Here is a 12,266-nt window from a genome sequence, read left to right on the forward strand (position 1 = left end):
TCTACCTTGCCACCAGGTTTTGTCCACTCTACCACTGTTAATATCTCTCTAAACCCTCTCCCTCACTGCAACCACTATAAAGCCCTCATCATCTCTAGTCTGGTCTCTAGTTTTCTCATTGGCTCCCTGCCTTCAGTCTAAAATCTTACTTATTCAAACTGCACACTGACAGTACAGTAGTAATCTCAAGCACAAATCTGATGTTACCTTCCTGCTAATTACCCTTCCATGGTTTTCCTGCAATATACTCTTCCAATGATTTTACTCATGTATTCCCCTAGGAATTTTTAAAACCATGTATTCCTTGGGAGTTCCTGGCCGCCTAGTGGTTAGGATTCCAGACTTTCACTGCCATGGCCCAGGTTCAATCCCTGGTTGGGGAACTGAGATCCTGCAAGCCATGCAGTAGAGCAAAAAAAAAAAAAAAAAAAAAAAAAAACCCAACCCCATGTATTCCTTGCACATCTTAAAGTTGAACTCTAAAATTTTCATCACAAGTTTAAACAAGCTTATCCTTTTGTTAAGAGGAGGTAGAAAATACTAAACGTTTTATAGAAAGAACTAAGGTAAGGATTAACTGTAACTGAAATAAACATTTCATGACGATTTAATAAAATGAGTTTTAACTATCTGATTAACACACATCTAAACTAAAAGAAATCTCTTTTAAAAATTTTTATGCAACTTTTATCCAATACAGCTTGAAAAATCCGTGGTCCCGAAAAACATTTTAGACAATTTAACTGTTGTGTTCTTTTTTTAAAATATTTATTTATTCATTTCACTGCACCAGGTCTTGGATGCAGCATGCAGGAATTTCATTGCTGCATGCAGCATCTTTTAGTTGCAGCATGCAGGATCTAGTTCCCTGACCAGGGATCGAACTTGAGCCCCCTGCATTGGGAGGGTGGAGTCTTAACCACTGGACCACCAGAGAAGTCTCCAACTGTTGTGTTCTTCTGAATTTAGAATATCCCAACAAGGAACAAGCTTCACTCTAACAGCAGTGTGTATTACACATGGGAAGACAGGAAGACTTCTAGGGTTTTTTTGTTTGTTTGTTTGTTTTTTCTGGGTGGTCTCATCTGTATGACCCTATTAGGAAATTTATTCATGAATTCAATAGTTATGTCCCGAACAGAAGGGTAGAATAGTACAATGATTAGAGTATAGATGCTGCAGTCTCAGGCTTTCCGGGTTTGGATCCACTTAGTGGCCCTCAGCCTTTGGGCAAGTCAATTTTTTCCCGTATGGCTCAGTTTTCTTACCAAATCTGGCTTCACTCAGTGAGTCAGGGGAAAGGAGAGCCACACAGAGTACAAGGTGGTGAGTACCGTGGACATCCAGGACTGCTGGACCTCCCGGCTTCTGGGAATGCGGTGAATATAGTATTCGGGAAACGGAGCACTGGAGTTTCTATCAGCTCGATTCACTTGAAAAGAATTTATTTTACGGGCACTCATTTCATCAGTGTCAGCAATGATATAATGTCTACGAGAGTAGGCATCGGACAAGTTCTCGAGCAGCCTCAGGATCTCAGTGGTATGCCCACTGGACCCAGCCACCACCACGAGGCCACCAAGAGGCTGAGAGACCGCCGGGGCACAGCGGCGCGGGGACGCAGGACTACCCATAGCCACACTGCCAGCAGCACGGCCACGGCTCCTGCCGCCGCCACGAGGATAAGGGTGCCACCCATTCAGACAAGACGCATGCGTGCTATCCCCCGGCGCCGGCCGCAGGGGCCCTTCTAGGTTTTTGAGGTAACTTCATCAAACACCAAAGAAGGCCCCCCTGAAATTAATATTTCCAAAATATCCCCTGTTTGCCAACCTGAGGTTTTAATACTCAGAAAAATATACTATAGTAAAATTCGAGAGCGTGAGAGATATGACACTCTCCACCCCTTTTTTGTAAGGTCAGTTTTAGAAGCGTTCATTTGTAAGCTGAGGATCTGGGAACTGATTCTTCTAAAACTATATGTGCATGTCTATCCCTTGGAAGTCTCAGGCCCCTGAATATCCTGCTTGAAAACCACTGCTCTGGAGGATCTAGTTCTAACTCTTCAGCAAAACATCCAAAGCCCTTTGTGATCTAATTTCCCTATTCCTATTTGTCCCGGGCTGGTTCCCTCCAAACACAGCTCAGGTCTATCCGACTGTTTCCAGTTCTCTTTTCAGGCCTTTACTAAAGCTACTTTAGTATCTTTACTAAAGCTACTTTGTATCTGGAATGTCCTCTCACCTCTTTATTCCCAGAAAACACTTGATAATTTTTCAATGCTCCATTCAGCCCAATCAATAAGCAGCTGGTAACTTTACGGGCACCAAGTGAGTGGTTTTTATGCAAACAATGCCTCAGTATTTATTGCAAGAAATTAAGGATGGGCTAGAACACTGTCCCAAAGGGTCTCCCAGCTACTCGTTGACTGGCTAAATCAACAGGTAATGACGTTAAGGAAGATGGGATCTGGAGTAACTGAGAGAGCATGGATAAGGAAGGAAGGATTAAAACATTTCCTAGTGGTTTTGAGAGTCCGCCTGCCGATGCAGGGGACACGGGTTCATGCCCCGGTCCGGGAAGATCCCACATGCCGCGGAGCGGCTGGGCCCGTGAGCCATGGCCGCCGAGCCTGCGCGTCCGGAGCCTGTGCTCCGTAACGGGACCGCAACAGGAGAGGCCACAACAGTGAGAGGCCCGCGTACCGCAAAAAAAAAAAAAAAAAACATTTCCTAGATCCCGAATGGGAATGTGAAGGCCAGGGAGTGGGGATAATATAGTTTTCCAAGTAAATTTGGGTAAAATATCCTTCTAATGTTCTATCAGAACACACACACCACGTATGGCAAATGCTGTTTACCTGATTAAAGTCTCCCCTAGACTATAAGCTCTGTGAAAACACGCCTGCCTTGCTCACCACTGTATCCCCCCCTCCCCCCGCCCTTCCACAGTGCCCTGGCTCACTAAATATTTGTCGATGTTTATTAAAAATTGTTGAATGATTAAATGAAGTAATGGATGTATGGATACATGAAGAATTCAATTCCACAGCATCTCGGATGCTGTTTGAATCTCTAGTTTAGAAAAGTATTTCTCTACAGACAGTGAAGATGGGGAAGTTAAAAAGTGGGTATCCATGTAAAATTCAGCCGTGAGGCCTGAGAGAAGCTTGGGCTCACACCCAAGCAGGGAGAATTTAAACTGCAGCGGAGCGGGAAAGACGAGGCACCGAGGCCCAGGGTGAGAGGATACTGCAGGGTTCGGGGCACCCAGAGGCGGGGCGACTAAGTTCACTGGGCGTGGCGGGGAAGGGGGCGGAGGGGGGGTGGAGAAGGGTTCCGAAGAGGCGCGAAGTCCTGGCAGGGTGGGAGGACGCGGCCCCCTCTCCTCCCAGGGGATGGAGAGGTGGCGGGCAGGAAGCAGGGCTGGGGCAGGAGTGGCCAGAGGGCTGGGGGCCGTGTGAAAGGACTCGGGCAGAGGGAGGGGCGGGAGAGTCGGGGCGGCGGAGGGTCGTTTTCCCAGCTCCGCGGCCACACTCACCCAGCGGACTCAGCTTCGCCCCGGATGGGCGCGGGCTCCGGGCTGCTTCCTCCCTTGGCCTTCCGGGCGAGCGGGCGGCCTCAGGCGCCCCTAGCAACCACGCACGGCCACACGGCCCGCGCTATCAGCCGCCGGCGCCGCTGCCACCAGCCACGCACTGCGCGCGCCCCCAGCGGACGGACTGAGGGCCTGAAGGGGCGATCCCAGCGGGAGGGAGGCAGGCGCGCGGAATCTCTGGGATTGTGGAGTTTGGGAGGGCAGGCGGTCACAGGGCTCGCGCACACGCAATCGCTTCAACGGGGGTGGGACTCGTCGAGTGGAATCCTGGGAGATGTAGTCTCAAGGTTAAATCCCTGAAACGCTAAGCTCTGGCGCTCCAGGACCCGCTATACCTTGATTCTACCTAACCCCTATGGACTCTTTCTTCGGCCGTGCCTTAATTCGCTCCTCTAAAATCAAAGAGCTCAGGCTTTATTAAAGAATTTTCTCGTAGTTCCTTCCAGTAAGCCTTTGAGTTTGACCCCAGGAAAGGAGAGATCGCCAGATCCGCCATGCTTCCCTCTACCCACCTTCCCCTAACCCCACCCACCCACAGGCTCCAATTACAACCACCTGCTTCCTGGGCTCCAAGTGTGAACTTTAGGAAACACTGACTCAATTAATGATCTCGCCAGGCGAGATAGATTGTACCCCCTCAGTCTCAGATGTCCCTAGACCTAATGGATTTGGAGATCTCAAGAGAGCTGGAGGGTGAAAAGAACTTTTCTAAATAGTCTGCTACAGAAATAAAGGGGACAATAAAAGATGAAACTAACCTAAGGAAAATAATCGGGACCAGAACAAAGATGCTTAATAAATATTTGATTTGGGCAACAGTCATTGATAAATGCTAAAATCATTAGAGGGTTGATGGGGGATTTTTACACTGAAAGGACATTTGCTATCACTTATATATTTTAATCAATCTTAGATCATGAAATGTGGGGCAGCTATAAATTATGTCTCATGATGTGATGCAATTTGAACTACACAGTAATACTTAGGAAGTAGTGTATTTTTGTCTAAAAATTAGTTGACTCTGAATCTTAATCAAACTTTTGGCTCCAACTTCCAGTTTTCAGGAAATAAAGAGAAATGTCGTCACAAGAAAGCTATTTGACCAATCCAGAATGTAGGCCAATGTATAGGGGAATTACCTAATTTCTCCGACAATTTCAGAGTATAAAAAAAGAGTTAGGTGTTCTATATCATAAGAGACTTAAGAGACATAATTACATGAATGAGTGGACCTTGTTTAGATCCTGATTCAAATAAGCCAACTGCAAAAAAGATACTTTTGAGGACTTCCCTGGTGGCGCAGTGGTTGAGAGTCTGCCTGCCAATGCAGGGGACATGGGTTCATGCCCCGGTCCGGGAAGATCCCGCATGCCGCGGAGCGGCTGGGCCCGTGAGCCACGGCCGCTGAGCCTGCGCGTCCGGAGCCTGTTCTCTGCAACGGGAGAGGCCACAACAGTGAGAGGCCCGCGTACCGCAAAAAAAAAAAAAAAAAAAAAGATACTTTTGATACAGTAGAGAAATCTGAACATGGGGGAATATTAAGAACATAGATAACATTAAGAAATCATTATTAATTTTTTTAGTTATTGTAGTTTACTGAGTGGTGACCCCCCCTCCAATATATCCTTGTGTTAATTCCAGGAACCTGTAAATATTACTTTATATGGCAAAATATGTGATTGAGGATTTTGAGAGGATGATATTGAAAGGATTAAGGAATTTTCCTGGATTATGTGGGTGGGCCGTAAACCCAATAACAAGTGTCCCTAGTGAGGCAGAGGGAGCTGGGACAGACACAGAGAATACACAGGAAAAAGGAAGAGGCAGTGTGACCAAGGAGGTACAGATCAGAGTGAAGAGGAATACCTGGGGCTACCAGAAGGTGGAAGAGGCAAGAATGGATTCTTCCTTAGAACATTCTGAGGGAATGGGGTTCTTCAGACAGCCTGATTTCAGAATTCTGGCTTCCAGAACTGTGAGAGAATTTCTGTTGTTTTAAGTCACTAAATTTGTGGTAATTTTTTCTGGCAGCCACAGGACATTTTGACATTCTCACATCTTTTAAGAAGATATCCTTATTTTTTACAGACACTTTAAGGTATTAAACAACATGATGCCAGGGGGTTGCTTTTGCTTTAAAATACTACAGCAAACACCCTAGTAGCAACGAGCACAGGTAGCATTTAGGTCTTAGTTTCTAATACCACTACATTACAAGGAACCAGGGCTCCCTAGAGAAATGGCTGATTCTCAGACTGGGACAGGAAATATACAAAATGAGCCTGAAGCATCTGGTAGTGCCAGAAAGAAAGTGTTCCTAAAACAAATAAACAAAAAAACAGATCGGTGGGTGTATGTCACAGGAGCTAACTGAAAGAACTCCCAATGACCAAAGCTCGAACAATTTGAGCAATAAAATTAAATAAATAGTGGTTCATGACCCAAAGTATAAAATATCCATGAGTCCCTGATATAAATAAATGGTTGAATATATTCACAAATGTGATAAAGAGACAAATCTCCTATGCAGAAAAACTCCCCCCAAATTATGTAGATACTCAGCCCTAAAGGAGGGGGAGTATAACCCCCATTCCTTAAGCTTGGGCTGTGCAAAGTGACTTCTTTCCAAAGAGTACCGTATGGAAAGGGAGGTGGAGTAGGGCAAAAGTAGTAACAGTAGACAAATCTGACAAACATCACTTCTGCCAGGTGATCAAGGTCAACACCAAGTCCTAAGTCATGTAGATAGTATATGCCCTTGATATATGATGAAAATGGCATTTCACTTTTGTGATCTTCCTCCCCAAAACCCATAATCCCAGTCTAGGCATGAGAAACACCAGGCAAATTCCAGTAGAGGAGCATCCTACAAAATACCTGACCAGTACTTCTCAAAATTGTCAAGGTCACAATGTTCATTGCAGCACTATTTACAATAGCCAGGACATGGAAGCAACCTAAGTGTCCACCGACAGATGAATGGATAAAGAAGATGTAGCGCATATATACAATGCAGTATTACTCAGCCATAAAAGAAACGAAATTGAGTTATTTGTAGTGAGGTGGATGGACCTAGAGTCTGTCATACAGAGTGAAGTAAGTCAGAAAGAGAAAAACAAATACCGTATGCTAACACATATATATGGAATCTAAAAAAAAAAAAAAAAAAAAAAAAAAAAGGTTCTGATGAACCTAGGGGCAGGACAGGAATAAAGACACAGATGTAGAGAATGGACTTGAGGACACGGGGAGGGGGAAGGGTAAGCTGGGACAAAGTGAGAGAGTGGCATGGACATATATACACTACCAAATGTAAAATAGATAGCTAGTGGGAAGTAGCTGCATGGCACAGGGAGATCAGCTTGGTGATTTGTGACCACCTAGAGGGGTGGGATAAGGAGGGTGGGAGGAAGATGCAAGAGGGAGGGGATATGGGGATATACATATGCATATAGCTGATTCACTTTGTTATACAGCAGAAACTAACACAACACTGTAAAGCAATTATACTCCAATAAAGATGTTAAAAAAAAATTGTCAAGGTCATCAAAAACAAGAAACTTCTAAGAAACTGTTAGAGCCAGAGGAGCCCAAGGACAGCTAAATGATGTGTAATGAGATCTTGGAACAGAAAAAGGAAATTAGGTAAGAATTAAGGAAATCTGAATAAAATACAGGTTTTAGTTGATAATACAGTTCACCCTTGAACAACACGAGTTTGATGAACCACATGGATCCACTTACATGCGAATTTTTTTCAATAAATGCATACTACAGTACTACATAATCCACAGTTGGTTGAATCCTCGGATATGGAGGGCTGACTGTAAAGTTAAACTCGGATTTTCCATTGTGCGAGGGTCAGCACCCCCAAGCCCTGTGTTTTTCAAGGGCCAACTGTATATCAATACTGGTTCACTGATTGTAACAAATGTATCAAAACAATGTAAGATGTTAATAATAGGGGAAATTGTGTGTAGGGGCAAGGTATAATATATGAACTCTCTGCACTATTTGATTTTTCTTTAAATCTAAAACTGTTCTAAAATATAAAGTCTAGTTAAAAGAAAACAAAACAGCAACAGAAATCTACCTAGCCCACCTTAACCAAGTCATCAGAGGTAACTTCACCAATAATGGGAAAAAGCAACATCATCGGCCTCCAGAAATGATGTACTAAGAGGACACATCATCACTTATATAGTGTTTCTGCCAAAAATGTATAACTGGAATCAAATCGCACAAAAAAATCAGATATACCCGAACATCAGATATACTCAAATCACAAAGAAACATCAGATACACTCAAAATATCAATCACTATCATAAAAGAAAGGAAGGATGAGGAATGGCTTAGGTTAGAGGCAAAAGAGATATCATAACCAAACACAAAGCATGATCTTGGGTTGGATCCTGGACCAGGAGAAAGATTGGTATAAAGAACATTATTGGAACAATTGGCAATATCTGAATATGGGATGTGGATTAGTTAATAGTATTATATCAGTGTTGAATTTCCTGATTTCATTAATGCCATTAATTATACTGTGGTTATATAAGTAAATATCTTTGATCTTAAGAAACACAAGTTTTTTAAAGGTAAAGGGGCATGGTATTTACAACTTACTCCGAAATGGTTCAGAAAAATATGACAAAACCAATTGTGGCGAAATGTTAACAGTTAGTGAATCTGGGTGAAGGGTATGTTCCTATATACCCTTTAAACAAGGGAATTAAAATTAAAATTAAACAAGGGACTAGGTAGAGCCAGTGTGATAAAATGTTGATAACAGCTGAATTTGTGGGATCGGGGTATTGGGGGGTTTAGCATGCCATCTCTCTACTTTTATGTGTTCAAAGACTTTAAGTTCCTTCTCCCCTCCCGAAAAGTTAAAATACATATGCACTCAAAACAAGCACAGATGCTCAAACCTTCCAGACATTCTCTAAATTCCAGGCACTACTCAGACTTTCATTCCAAATCCTCTCAGCACTTTGTGTGATAATTGCTAGATGTAAAACTGTTTACATATTTTTACATGTTTCTTTTTTTTTTTTTTTTTTTTGACTGCGTTAGGTCTTCGTTGCTGCGTGCGGACTTTCTCTAGTTGCAGCGAGGGGGGCGGGGCTACTCTTCGTTGCGGTGTGTGGGCTTCACATTGCGGTGGCTTTTCTTGTTGCAGACCACGGGCTCTAGGCGCGTGGGCTTCAGTAGTTGTGGCTCGCGGCTCTAGCGTGCAGCCTCAGTAGTTGTGGCGCACCGGCTTAGTTGCTCTGCGGCATGTGGGATCTTCCTGGACCAGGGCTCGAACCTGTGTCCCCTGCATTGGCAGGCGGATTCTTAGCCACTGCGCCACCAGGGAAGGCCCTGTTTACATATTTCTAATCCTTTAGATTGTATGCTCACAAGGATGGGAACGTTTTTCTTATTACACTTCCTCATAAAATTATTAATTATTGCTTGATGCAATAGCCTAAAAAGTTTGGATGTAAATTTAATTTCTCTACATTAAATTGTTTACGTACCAGATAAGCAAAATATTTCAATCTAGTGTTTAACAAATTATTTGGAAAAAGCAAATAATTCCTTTACAAGGTAATTCCCCCTAGTTCACCTTTTAGGAAAAAAAAATCCAGATTTAAAAACACAATACTGTATACATATTTGTGTTAACCCAGACAAGTCTTAGTGAAGTACTGTGGTTTTGTGAAAAACAAAAACAAAATTTCTGATTTGTCAGAGATACATTCCGATGTACTCATGGATAACATATGTTGCCCAGGAGTTGTTTCAAAATACTTAAGTAAAAAAAGAATAGATATGGTAGCTATCGAAGTGGTGATAGGGTTCACTGAACTAATCTCTCTACTTTTGTGTATGTTTGAAAATTTTCAGCTAATAGACTTAACGTTCAAAACTAAACTAGAGTTTTCCCACCCACTACCACTCCACTAACAGCCTTCCCCATTTCAGTTAATGGCGATTCCATCTTTCCAATTGCTCGGGCCAAAAACCATGGAGTCATCCTTGACTGCTTTCCTTTGTTACACTCTCACATCTAATCAGTCAAGAAAACTTATTTGTTCCATCTTCAAAATATATTCAAAATCTGACTACTTTTCACCACTCCATTGGTACCACTCCAGTCCAGGACACCATTATCTCTCATGTGGATTATTACAATAGCCTCCTAACTGCCCACCCCACTTCCCATCCTCCCCCATTCCTCACTGTTCATCACAATACAAGAATGAAGAGCAATCTTTTTTTTTTTTTTTTTTTGCAGTACGCGGGCTCTTACTGTTGCGGCCTCTCCCGTTGTGGAGCACAGGCTCCGGACGCGCAGGCTCAGCGGCCATGGCTCACGGGCCCAGCCGCTCCGCGGCAAGTGGGATCTTCCCGGACCGGGGCACAAACCCGTGTCCCCTGCGTCGGCAGGAGGATTCTCAACCACTGCGCCACCAGGGAAGCCCCTGAAGAGCAATCTTTTAGAACATAAGGTAGATATCAGAACTCCTCTGATCCAACTCTCCAATAGATCCCCACTCTATGTAAAATATAAGGTCTTTAAGGCCTACATCTGGTCCCTATTACCTTCCTGTCCTCGTTTCCTACTGTTCTCCCCCTTCTTCACTTTTCCCATTCAAACTGGCCTCCTCATAGCTCCTCAACCACTCCAGGCATACTTCCATATTGACCATACTCCAGTGGCCTTTGAAGACCATTCTCCCTGCATAGTCTTTTCCCTCAGAGAGCTGCACTGCTTTGTTCGAATGTCTTTGTTCAAATGTCACCTTCTAAGTGAGGTCTACCCTGGCTATCCAACTCAGCACTCCTCATCCCCCCCTTCCTGCTTTGTATTTCTCTGGAGCTTTTATCACATTCCTACATACTACAAAATTCATTTTTTTAAGTTTTAAGTAATTTAATATTTTATTTACTTTTGGCTGGGTTGGGTCTTCGTTGCTGCACACAGGCTTTCTCTAGTTGCGGCGAGCAGGGGCTACTCTTTGTTGCGGTGCACGGGCTTCTCACTGCCGTGGCTTCTCTTGTTGCGGAGCACGGGATCTAGGTGTGCGGGCTTCAGTAGTTGTGGCGCACGGGCTTAGTTGCTCCAAAGCATGTGGGATCTTCCCCGACCAGGGTTCAAACCCATGTCCCCTGCATTGGCAGGTGGATTCTTAACCGCTGCGCCACTAGGGGAGTCCGCAGTTCACTCATTTTAATAAGCCCACTGTCTCCCCAACCAGAATGGAAACTCTATGACAAACAGGCATTGCTTTACCTCCAGTGCCTAGAATAGTATCTGGCATATAGAAAGAACTCAATAAATATACGTTGTAGAAAATAGACTGGTGGTTGCCAAGGGGGAGGGGCCTGGGAGAGGGTTGGATTGGGAATTTGGGATTAGCAGATGCAAACTGGTATATATAGAACGGATAAACAACAAGGTCCTACTGTATAGCACAGGGAACTATATTCAATATCCTGTGACAAACCATAATAGAAAAGAATATGAAAAAGAATGTATATATGTATGTATAACTGAGTCACTGCTGTACAGCAGTAATTGTAATTCAACTATACTTCAATAAACAACTTTAAAAAACAAACAAATAAATAAATATATATTGAACTGAACTGAAATAATCTGGATAGGAGGAAATTATGGTGGTCTCTAGAAAAAAATGTTATTTTTGCCAAAATATAAACACAGACAGTGGGCAATGAAGATGAGGTCTAAATGAATTCTTTATAAAAATAAAGGCACCTTACTCATCTTTCATTTCTAAAACAAGTGGAATTTAAGGAAGGACAACAAGTAGTCTCCCTATGTTACAGATGGAGAAATTAGGGCTCTGGGAAGCTGGCTGCAAGCTATCCAGTGAGTGAAGGTTTAAGCTTTCCAGTATGGATTATGATTCTAACCAATGGGCCTGCCAAACATCCCTTTCTGGTAAACTGCACAATCTCCATAAACAGCCATCCTTCTAAAGCAGCTGGGCTTCCCTATACATTGAAACTCCACCAAATATTAAAACTAGTCACTAAGCCTGAGATCAGAAAGCAATCCAATTTACCCCTGTGTAATCCTATCCTGTCCTATTTCAGCTCCCCTGGCCCTGGATTGGAAGTAGGTCATCACATGCAGCTCATCTGGGATGGAGGAAGCTGGAAGGCAGGAGAAGATATACATAAGCTCCCAAACCAGGATCTTCTGTGAACAGAAAACCAGTGCTTCCAGCATCACACATCAGCTAAAAGAGCTGAACCTCTCAACTCTTTACCCTGGCAGCTCCAAGTAGGGTTGAAAAAAAAGAAAGAAAAAAGGAAGGAGAGAGGGAGGGGGGGAGGGAGGGAAGGAAGGAAGGGAGGGAGGGAGGAAAGGGAAGGGAAGGAAGGGAGGAAGGAAGGAAGGAAGGAAGAAAGAAAAGGTACACTCCCACCCCCACCAGTGGATGGGAATGGGGGCTACAGGCCGGGGAGCCCTCCATAACAGGGACTGATGGCATTTATCCCCACAGCAGGCTATCCTCTAGAGGCAGGCCCTGTCTTCAGCACTGTCCTGGGACCACTGCATCTAAAACAAGAACCTGCTGGGAAGATTTCAGGAGCTCCAGAAAGGAAGAGACCTCTCAGGTAGAAGGTGTCTCCCTATGGTCCAGGA

At 43.8% G+C, this 12,266-nt stretch overlaps 1 protein-coding gene and 1 pseudogene across 2 annotated transcripts in view; both read right to left on the reverse strand.

Moving 5' to 3' along the window:
• Positions 1–3,781, reverse strand: part of TTLL4 (tubulin tyrosine ligase like 4) — a 40,003-nt gene extending 36,222 nt beyond the window's left edge. The window contains 1 exon segment of the mRNA XM_082629765.1: positions 3,541–3,781. The gene's annotated coding sequence lies outside the window, so the exon portion shown is untranslated.
• LOC309809336 (UDP-N-acetylglucosamine transferase subunit ALG14-like) lies at positions 1,210–1,699 on the reverse strand (annotated as a pseudogene). The gene has a single exon. The product of its transcript is annotated as a UDP-N-acetylglucosamine transferase subunit ALG14-like (transcript).
• Positions 3,782–12,266: the final 8,485 nt, after the last annotated feature.

This window comes from Mesoplodon mirus (assembly GCF_964341445.2).
Source record: "Mesoplodon mirus genome assembly, chromosome: 8".
NCBI classification, from domain to species: domain Eukaryota; kingdom Metazoa; phylum Chordata; class Mammalia; order Artiodactyla; family Ziphiidae; genus Mesoplodon; species Mesoplodon mirus.